This window comes from Chinchilla lanigera, unplaced genomic scaffold (genome assembly GCF_000276665.1).
Source record: "Chinchilla lanigera isolate Chin_1 unplaced genomic scaffold, ChiLan1.0 scaffold00092, whole genome shotgun sequence".
NCBI lineage: Eukaryota > Metazoa > Chordata > Mammalia > Rodentia > Chinchillidae > Chinchilla > Chinchilla lanigera.
The window spans coordinates 2,975,961-2,985,906 of NW_004955493.1; the positions used below are offsets into that span (position 1 = coordinate 2,975,961).

General features: G+C 44.9%; 1 pseudogene; it reads left to right on the forward strand.

Moving 5' to 3' along the window:
- The first annotated feature begins 456 nt into the window (after positions 1-456).
- On the forward strand, positions 457-2,153 carry LOC102024579 (annotated as a pseudogene).
- Positions 2,154-9,946: the final 7,793 nt, after the last annotated feature.

The following is a 9,946-nucleotide window of genomic DNA, read 5'->3' on the forward strand; positions in this document are numbered from 1 at the left end:
AAGTTCTCTGCGACAATCCTGTGCTCACCTCAAACATAGGCACTCCAGTAGAGTTCCTGGAATAGAGATAAAAAGACACTTTTATGAGAACATCTCCCCTTGGGTGCATTACCAACTGATAGTATTCTATATAACTCCTTAGCTCATCCAGGCTTCAGCTGGTGCTCCTGAGAAAACCTATATTTCCCCTAGTTGCTGGTAGATGAACTCAGCTGGCGGTATGGAAAAGCGGTAATATTTAAAATACAAGTGAATATTTTTTCTGTATGCTACACATCCCCATTGGAACAATGCTTACTGACTACTAAACCTTCAACAACCATGTAGTGATTAAAGGATTAATAACAATGATGAATATCTTTCATGCACAAAATGTGTGCCAAGCTGTATTTGTCTTTTTTTATGTTGCTATAACAAATTCCTGCGGCTGGAATATGTGTTTAAAAATGGGTTTATTTTGCTCATATTTTTGAAGATTCAACAGTACAGTGCTGACATCTGTTTGGGTCTCAGGGAAGAGGTCCTCAGGGAAGATGGCATCATGATGGTAGAGCTCTATGCAGAAGAGGTCACATGACCAGGCAGGAAATCAGAGATGAAGGAGGGGTCAGACCTTCAAGAGGACTAATCAGGATTCCGTGAGAATTGTAGTAATCTCAGATCACGTGACCAACCGCTTACGTGAGCAGAAGTAGTTCTGCTCATCGCCTACCATCTCGCTATAGCCATCTGAGGGAAGAAGGAGGAAAATTACCCGATATCCTTAGCGCCACATCAAAATTGCATTGAGCCAAGCTCGCCATCAAGAACCCAACAGTCACCATGATGCTGAGCACAGAAGGCAGGGAGGGGTTCATGGTGAAGGTCAGGGGTCCGCCCTGGTCCTGCTCAGCTGATGAAGTGATGCAAAATCCAGAATGGCACGTCAGGTATTCGTTTCGTCTACACCAGAGAAGGCAGACCAAGTGGCGAAGCATTTGTTGAACTTGAGTCGGAAGATGAAGTGAAATTGGCTTTGAAGAAGGACAGAGAAACATGGGTCACAGATATGCTGAAGTATGCAAGTCCAACAGTGTTGCAATGGATTGGGTGTGAAGCATACAGGTCCAAACAGTCCTGACACTGCCAATGATGGTTTCACCTGCCATTTGGCCGTAGAAAGGAAGAGACTGTTCAGTTCTTTTCAGGGTTGGAACTTGCGCCAAATGGGATGACACGCCAGTGGACTTTCAGGAGCGGACCACAGGGGAGACTTTGTGCAGCTTGCTTCACAGGCCATAGCTGAAAAGGCCTTAAAGAAACACGAGCAAAGAACAGGGCACAGGTACATTGAAATATTCAAGAGCAGCAGAGCGGAAGTCCGATCCCATTTGATCCCCCTCGAAAGCTCATGGCTATGCAGCGGCCAGGTCCTTATGATAGGCCCGGGGCTGGCCGAGGATATAATAGCATTGGTAGAGGACCTTGGTTTGAAAGGATGAGGCGGGGTGCCTATGGTGGAGGATATAGAGGCTATGATAACGATGGTGGCTATAGTGATGGGTATGGCTTTGGGTCTGATAGGTTTGGAAGAGACCTCAATTACTGTTTCTCAAGAATGTCTGATCATAGATATGGAGATGGTGGGTCTAGTTTCCAGGGCACCCCGGGGCACTGTGTACACAGGAGGAGGTTACCTTACAGAGCCACTGAGGATGATATTTATAATTTTTTCTCTCCTCTTAACCCCATGAGAGTACACACTGAAACTGGACCCAGGGTTTACCGGTGAGGTTACCGGCGAGGCAGATGTTGAATTCGCTACTCATGAAGATGCGGTGGCAGCTATGGCAAAAGATAAAGCTAATGTGCACCACAGATATGTGGAGCTCCTCTTGAACTCTCCCGCAGGGACAAATGCATGGGCTGATGATCACAGCTATGGAGAACTCTTTTTGAATTCCACAGCAGGGGCAAGTGGTGGTGCGTATGGTCGCCAAGTGACGGGAGGGATGGGCTCATGTAACCAGTCTAGGTAGATAAGTGAGACGGGGTCCTGCCAACCCCAGCTGAGCAGTGGTTATGGAGGCGGTTATGGTGGTCAGCGCAGTAGGAGCGGGTATGACCAAGTTCTGCAGGAAAACTCCAGTGACTATCAGCCAAACCTTGCTTAAGATACAGAGGGAGCACTAAACAGCTACTATAGAAGAAAAGCTGTGCATTGTGGGAGTTGGATAGAACGGGAGGGATGCCTAGTATCTCTAGTATGATTGGTAAATGGAAAATATAGTGGATTCTGATTGCTCTCGGTCAGCTGGCTTGCCCGTCCTCCCTTGCTTTCTCTTCTTTCTTTCTTTCCTTCATTTTCTTTCTCCTTTCTTTCCTTAAGAAATTAAAAATTAAGTTTATCCGTTTTGCGTTACAGGCTTGTGATTCATGCTTACTGTAAAGTGGAAATCAAGATTGTTTTAAACCTTATATAATACTGAACACTGAAATATCATCTAGGTTGTAATGACAAATTTCAGTATTGACCATAACGTAACACAGCTTGCAGCTCTCCTCAAGTTAGTTCTGTTTAGGAGTGTACCTGAGCCGTAAGCAGATTTAGGTTAAAGCAGTTTCACTTACGTTATACGTTGCTCTTATACCACAGTAAGTCGCAAACTTCAGATGCATGTTGAGAAACATGCTGTTCTGTAAATCTCAAATATAGGAGCTGTGTCTATGATTCAAAGTGAAAACATTTGGCATGTTTCTTAATTCTAGCTTTTTTATTTAATATCCTGTAAGGCACTTGAGTGTATCTTTTACTTTGTTTTTTTTTTTTAAGATCTGGGAAAATTTCAAGATGTAATACTTTAGGAGTTTGGTCATGTCAGTTGTATGGAATTCTGAGGTTTTGATTTAAATCTTTCCTTGTATTGTGATTTCCATTTAGATGTATTGTACGAAGTGAAACTTGTTACATAAATCTTCCTTTTAAAAACTGGGGAAAAAAAGAACAAAGAGAATTGTATTCATCTCTTCTAAGACAGTCTCAATCTCTCTCTGTGTGTGTCTCTGTCTGTCTGTCTGTCTGTCTCTCTTGTTTTGTTTCTGGTATTGGGGACTGAACCAAGTGTGCTCCACACCAATCTATATGCTCAGCATTTTAAAATTTTTCATATTGAGAAAAAGTCTCATTAAGTTGCCCAGGCTGGCCTGCAACTTGTAATCCTCCTGCTGACTGCAATGTCCTGCCTTTTAAAGGTTCTAGCACTTCCCAAAATTACTGCACTGAAGACCGAGTTTCCAAGCTATGAACCCTTGGGAGGGGAGGACTACACTCAAAACACGTCCGACCCATAACAGAGGTACTGTGTCAACTCCACAAAGCACCACTAATAAGATTAGGGCCACCCCCGTTTTTCAGAAGCTGATACAGGACAGCTTAAAAATCGTTATGTATTTTAAGTAGAGAAGACAAGGTCAGATCCCTCAATCCCACGCATGACGTGAGGGGGCATATTTTCAAAGGAGCAAAGAGTCCCCTAGCGAGCTCCCTTGAAGCCCAGTGTTTCGGATGGCCCCGCTGACCCGCTGGATGGCAGGGTTACGGGAAACAGAAGAAGCCACAGGTGGAGTCTGCTTTGAGGCCACGCAGGTCCTGAGAGACACAGAGGTCCACAGTCTTTTCATGCGAAGGAGGCGGAGTAGGGCCCGCCGGCCTGAGCGGCATTTCTGCAGGAAGGGGAACACTGACGGATAAGCCAGCCCTCACCACCTGGGGAGGGTTTTGTGACGGTAGGTGAGAGAGGCTTTAACTTCAGGACTGGGCGGACCTCAGCGTTCTCAATTCTCACAGTACAGACTCCTTGAAGGACAGAGTGAGGACGCGTGTGGGAGGTGGGCAGTCTCTTCTGCTGTGTGAAAATGCACCCGGGCAGGAGGCTCTCTGAATCTGCGTTTCGGCCGTAGGCGCATGTGATTAACGTGGCACAAAAGACTGGTGATAAATCGAGGCCGTCTTCTCTGCACAAAGGTTATTTACACACACCTTGGTTCTCGTCCGGATAGCTGCTGCGCATGCCCTGTGTGGGCGAGGGGGCAAGAGGAGGCGTGGACTGTACACGGGTTCCGCTGACCCTCCCAATAAGCCCAAGAAGCAGCGGATGCTCGTATCCCTGTATAGCAATGCTGTTCAATGGGGAGCTATTTACCCCCCCAAAAAAAACACTAGGCCATGTCTGGAGACATTTTTGGTTGTCACAGCTAGAAGAAGAAATGTTGCCGGCATCTAGCAGTAGAGACCAAGGATGTGATTGAGCATCCTACAAGCCACAGAACAACGAAAGATGATCTCTCCTAAGATATCAGCAGTGCTGAGATGGGAAAACAGCCTTCGATTAAAGCCTGCTGTGCCCCTGTGGGTCTAATAGCAAGCCAAAATTTCTAAACAAAGCTGTGATGCCGAAAGCAGATCTTGACCTTGGTCCCTGTCTTGGTTAGTTTTCTCTCATTGCTAAGACAAAATGCTTGATGCCTAGAATTAAGGAAGGGAACGTTTATTTAGCTCACAGTTTGTGGAGGTTTCAGTCCATAATCAGCGGGCTCCAAGACAGGGTAGCATGGTACAGGGGCAACACTTCAAAGAGGCAGAAAACAGCAAAAGTAGCAAATGCATAAAAAGCGGGGGAACAAGTCTCTTTTCTTCCCTTTATTGTAAGCAGGCTCCCACCCCCCAGCAGGGGTAGCACTCACACGGTCTCCATGCCCTCCTCCTGCAGGGGAGGAGGATGTTTACAAAGTAAGGACCCTGGCTCCCTGCTGAGTCCCTTAGTTAAATTTCTAAACTTCTCAAGTTGACACAATGTATGAATTAAAATCCACCCCTTGTCAACGTGGCAACCAGACATTTTTCTTTAAACAGCTGTCCCGATATAAACACAGGCTTATTATTAACACTTCACAACTTGAACATTGTTACACAGGTTTGACAATCTTTAAGAACCAGTGCTAAGTCTACCAACATTATATTACATCAGACCCATAACTTTCTGCCCCTGCCCCCCAAAAGACTCATGCACACCTCTTTATGCAAAAGACATTTAGTCCATCCGTCTGCAAGAGTTGCCAAAATCCTAACAGTTTCAGTGTTGCTGAAAAGTCCAAGTGCAAAGTCTCCTCCGAGATTTAAGGCAAACTCTTAGCTGAGAGCCCCTGAACAAATGAAAACAAAGTTAAACACTTCCAACTTTCAATGGCACAAGATAAACATTTTCATTCCAAAAGTTACAAACAGGGAGATACAAAGGAGTGGGACCAAAGCAAGTCCAAAATCCAGCAGGGCAGACATTAAGTCCTGCGGTTCCATGTGCAACAGATTTGTGGCAAGTTGTGGGCTCCAAAGGGCTTTGTGACTCCCTCTGACACTTCTGGTGGTTACAGCTCCCAGGGCTTCTCTCTTGGGCCCACTTTGCTCCCTCCTTGCAGCTTTCCTTAGACAATCCACGTTCCTGGACTTTTCAAACTTCTGGGGTCTCAACTGCAGCTTTGGCTTCACTCTCACAGCTTCACACACTGCCCTCTCAGGGACACACTGCCTGGCCTCCTAGGCCTTCTGAAATTGGGGTAGAAGCCAGCTTAACCCCTTAACTCTTGCATTCTGCATGCACCTAGAACCAGCACCATGTGGATGCTGCCAAGGTCTGCTGCCACCTGGAGCAGTAGCCAGGCTTCCCTCTCTCTTGGCTGTAGAAGCTGAGCGGCTGGATTACTGGATACTCTGAGTCTGATTCTGAGGAACAAATTGTGTGTGCTGCCACAATTCTGGAACCTGGTAAGGCTGCTGCCGTTCTGGAACATGGTGTTCTGCAGCTTTCTCCTCAAAGCAAAGTCTTTCACTTTTGCAGTTTTGAGGCTGCAAAGAGTGGAGACCAGCTTCTTGCGATGCCCTCAGGCCATTTTTTCTATTTTCCTGTTCTTTTCAGAGATCAAGATCTCCTCAACTCTGTCTTTGCAGTCCACAGATTTATTGGAGCTTTCTTTCTGGCCAAACTCACAATATTTAAATCACTCTGTTGAACTCTCTGCTTTTGATTCTCAATATAAATCCAGCTAAAATACCCCAACAGTAGCCATGCAGTGCCTCAACGTTAGACTGCCTTGAAATTTCTTTTGCCAGATTAATCAGTCCACTGCCCTTAATCTCAGCCTCAGGCAAAGTCTCTGGACACAAACAAAATGCAGACAGACTTTTTCCCAAGCTGTAACACACATCATCTGGAGTCCAACAGCCATTGCAGTCTTTCTTCCCAGCAGAAACTTTCTGAGCCTGGTCTTTACCAGCAGGATTTCTATCAGTCTTCTGGTCTTCTGAGCTCTGACCAGAATCTCCCACACAGAACAGCCTAAACTGTTCCTGCTCTACTTTTTCTGCCAGCATCTCCAAAACTTTCCAATATCTTCCCACAAGCCATTCCCAAAGGCTCTTGAACCACATGGTCAGGTATAGTCTCAGCAACGACCCCACTTCTCTGGGGCCAAATTCTCATCTTAGTTACTTTTCTCCTTCACACAATGTATCAACCATTACAGTCCCCAAAAGTCTGGCTATGTTGCAGAGGTAAGAGTATCATTTCCTGGGCTGGGGGATGTAGTTCAGTGTTACAGTTCTTGCCTATGGAACACAAGACCCTGGATTCCATTCCCAGCACCACAAAGTGTATAATTTCTCTACGCCCTCACTGCCCTGGGGATTATCACTTTTGTTACTCTGCTAGAAACTATTTAACACCTAGAATTAAGGAAGGAAAGGTTTATTTAGCTCACAGTTCTTGGAGGTTTCAGTCCATAATCAGCTGGCTCCAAGGTAGGGTGGCACATGGCAGAGGGCAGCAGTTCAAGGTGGAGGAAGACAGCAAAAGCAGCAAGGGCGAAAAAGGGGTGAACAAGCCTCTTTTTCTCCCTTATATGGTATGCAGGCTACCCCCCCACACACACACACACACACACAGGGCAGGTGTAGCACTCACCACCTGTGTCCTCCACTTGCATGGGCTCAGGATGTCTACAAAGTAAGGACCCGGGCCCCCTGCCGAGTCCCCTAGCTAAACTTCTAAGCTTCTCAAGTTGACACAGTATATCAACCATTACAGTCCCCAAAAGTCTGGCTATGTTGCAGAGGTAAGAGTATCATTTCCCGGGCTGGGGGATGTAGTTCAGTGTTACAGTTCTTGTCTATGAAACACAAGACCCTGGGTTCCATTCCCAGCACCACAAAGTATATAATTTCTCTATGCCCTCACCTCCCTGGGGATTATCACTTTTGTTACCCTGCTGGAAGCAGGATGCTAATACAGTTCTGACAGGGAATTCCTAATTCCCCCTACAGGGGGTTGGTTCCAAAATCCACTGCCTTACATAAAATGGTGTAGTATTTGCATATAAGCTGCCCACATCCTCAAGTTTACTTTAATCATCTCTAGATTATTTATATCATCTCATACAATATAAATGCTGTGTAAATAGCTGTTATACTGCATTGCTTAGGGAATGATGACCGGGAAAAAGTCTACACATGTTCAATATAGATTCTACTCTTTTCAAATATTTTCAATCCACAGTTGGCTGAATCCATGCATGTGAAGCCGGGGGACAGAGCGGGGTACTGGGACGAATTATCCTTCACCAGGAAAGAGCAGCAGGACCCAGAGGGAGGACGTTAAATTGATGTGAAGGAGCACACCTGTAATCTCAGCACTCTGGGAGGCTGAGGCAAGATGATGTCAAGGTTGAGCCCAGCCCAGCACGTTAGGACTTAATTAGACCCTGTCTCAAACTGAGTAATACGAAAGAAAAAGGGTTGGGGATGTAGGTCAGGACCACGGCCTTGGGACCAATCCCAGTAGCAGCCCCTGCCCCCTCCTGTGGGAGCAGCTGCAGCAGGAATCCACTAGAGGGCACCCATTAGCAACATCTACTTCTGAAGACCGCTTAAAATTAAATCAAAAGAAAGCGTGAGATTTGCTGCCAGTCACCATTCGCTCCTAAAGAGAAGCAAAAAGAACCCGGAGTAAAGAGAAACACATGGACTAAAATACCAGCTTTTCCACTCACCCATATTTGATGTTAAAAAAAAAAAAAGACATGCAGATGGATAGCTCATCCTATATTTACAAGGAAATTCTTCAAGAAAAAAAGTGTAAGCACTTGCAACATATTTTTGTAGTTATTTTAAGCGATTTTATAAAGAAGAATTTTCTTTTTAGTTGTAATTGAACATAAACATGGAACCAAATTGGAAATATGCAAAAAGATACACCAGAGAAAGTAGGTCTCCATCATACATCCATAAAACCGGCAAAAATAAAACATACAGTACTGAAATTCTATGTGTAGGTAAGAACCCAGAGCCAGAGGAACTCAGATACTGCTGGTAGGTATACGAATTGGTACAATTATTTTGAAAAGTAGTAAAACATTATTAACATTGAAGACCTTCAATTCCTCTCCTCATATATATGTGCATATATAAGAAACAGTTTTAGCCAGGCATGGTGGCACACACTTGTAATCCCAGCACTCGGGAGGCTGAGGCAGGAGGATCCTTGCAAGTTCAAGGCCAGCCTGGGCTACAAAGTGAGTTCAAGGCCAGCCTGAACTGCGTAGTGAGACCCTGTCTCAAAAAGACAAAAAAGAAAGAAAGAAGAAACAGTTTGAGAATTTGCATAAGTACATTGCTCATAATGCTGTCAGAAGCATCATATGTGGCCAGGCACATTGAATATATAAATAAATTGTGGTATATTCCCTCAGTGGATCCTATACAGCAGCGACTCAAACTTTGTGATCTCAGACCTCTCCTGCATCCTTAGAAACTATTTAGTGCCCTACAGAGCATTGGATTAATGAAAGTTATACATATGTCTTTTTCACACATGGGAAATTTAAACTGAGAGATTTTTGAAATGTTTATTTATTCACCAGAAAGTAAATCCAGGGCTGGGGATTTAGCTCAGTGGCATAAGCACCTGCTTGGCAAGCTCAGCGTCGTGAGTTCGATCCCCGGTACCGCAAAAAAATTAAAAATTTTTTAAAAATAATAAAAAGTAAGTCCGTAACATCTTAACATAAATAATATGGTTAAGAAAAGTAGCATACTAGAAGTAATAAAATCTAGAAAGGCAAACAACTTCTTCTTACGCTTAGAAGCATGAACATAGTTTCAACCTGTTGCATGCTCTGATTTTGAAGGGTTCTACTACATAGTTATGAAAATGAATGAGTTATGCTATTACGTACAAAGCTCTTACGAACTTCTGTGTCGGTCAGCTTTCCTGTCTCTGGGATGCAATTCCTGACAGCCACAGCTGAAAGGAGGGGTTTAATCTGAGTCACAGTTTCAGACGATTCAGTCCATGGTAAGTAGCTCCAAGGCAGAAACATCACGGCTGAAGATTGCGACAGAGCAAAGATGCTTAGTTCACAGCAGCCAAGAGGTAGAGCAGGCCTCAGGGCCAGCGAGGAAGGAGCGAGTGACCACAGACAGACCCCAAGCCCCGCCCCCAAGGCCCACACAAGCAGCCAGAGGGCGCTCCACCCAGCCCCTAGGTGGCTCCCAAGCCAGCCAAGTTGACACAATGAAGTTCAACCACCACAACATCACATCGAACAAAAGAAGCAAAAAGCGAAACAATACATTCAGAGAGAGAGAAGTACGAAGAATTGTCTTTTTTATTTTTCTTTGTCTTTCTGAGACAGGGTCTCGCTATGCAGTTGGTGCTAACTTTGTAGCCCAGGCTGGCCTCGAACTTGCAAGAATCCTCCTGCCTCAGCCTCCTGAGTGCTGGGATTACAGTCTTGCCTTGCCATTCCTGGAGCCATTGTCATTTAATGGGTACAGATTTTCACATTTTCAAGATGAAAAGAAGCCTGAAAATTCATGTTGGTGATGGTTATGTGACAGTATATTACGATACACTCA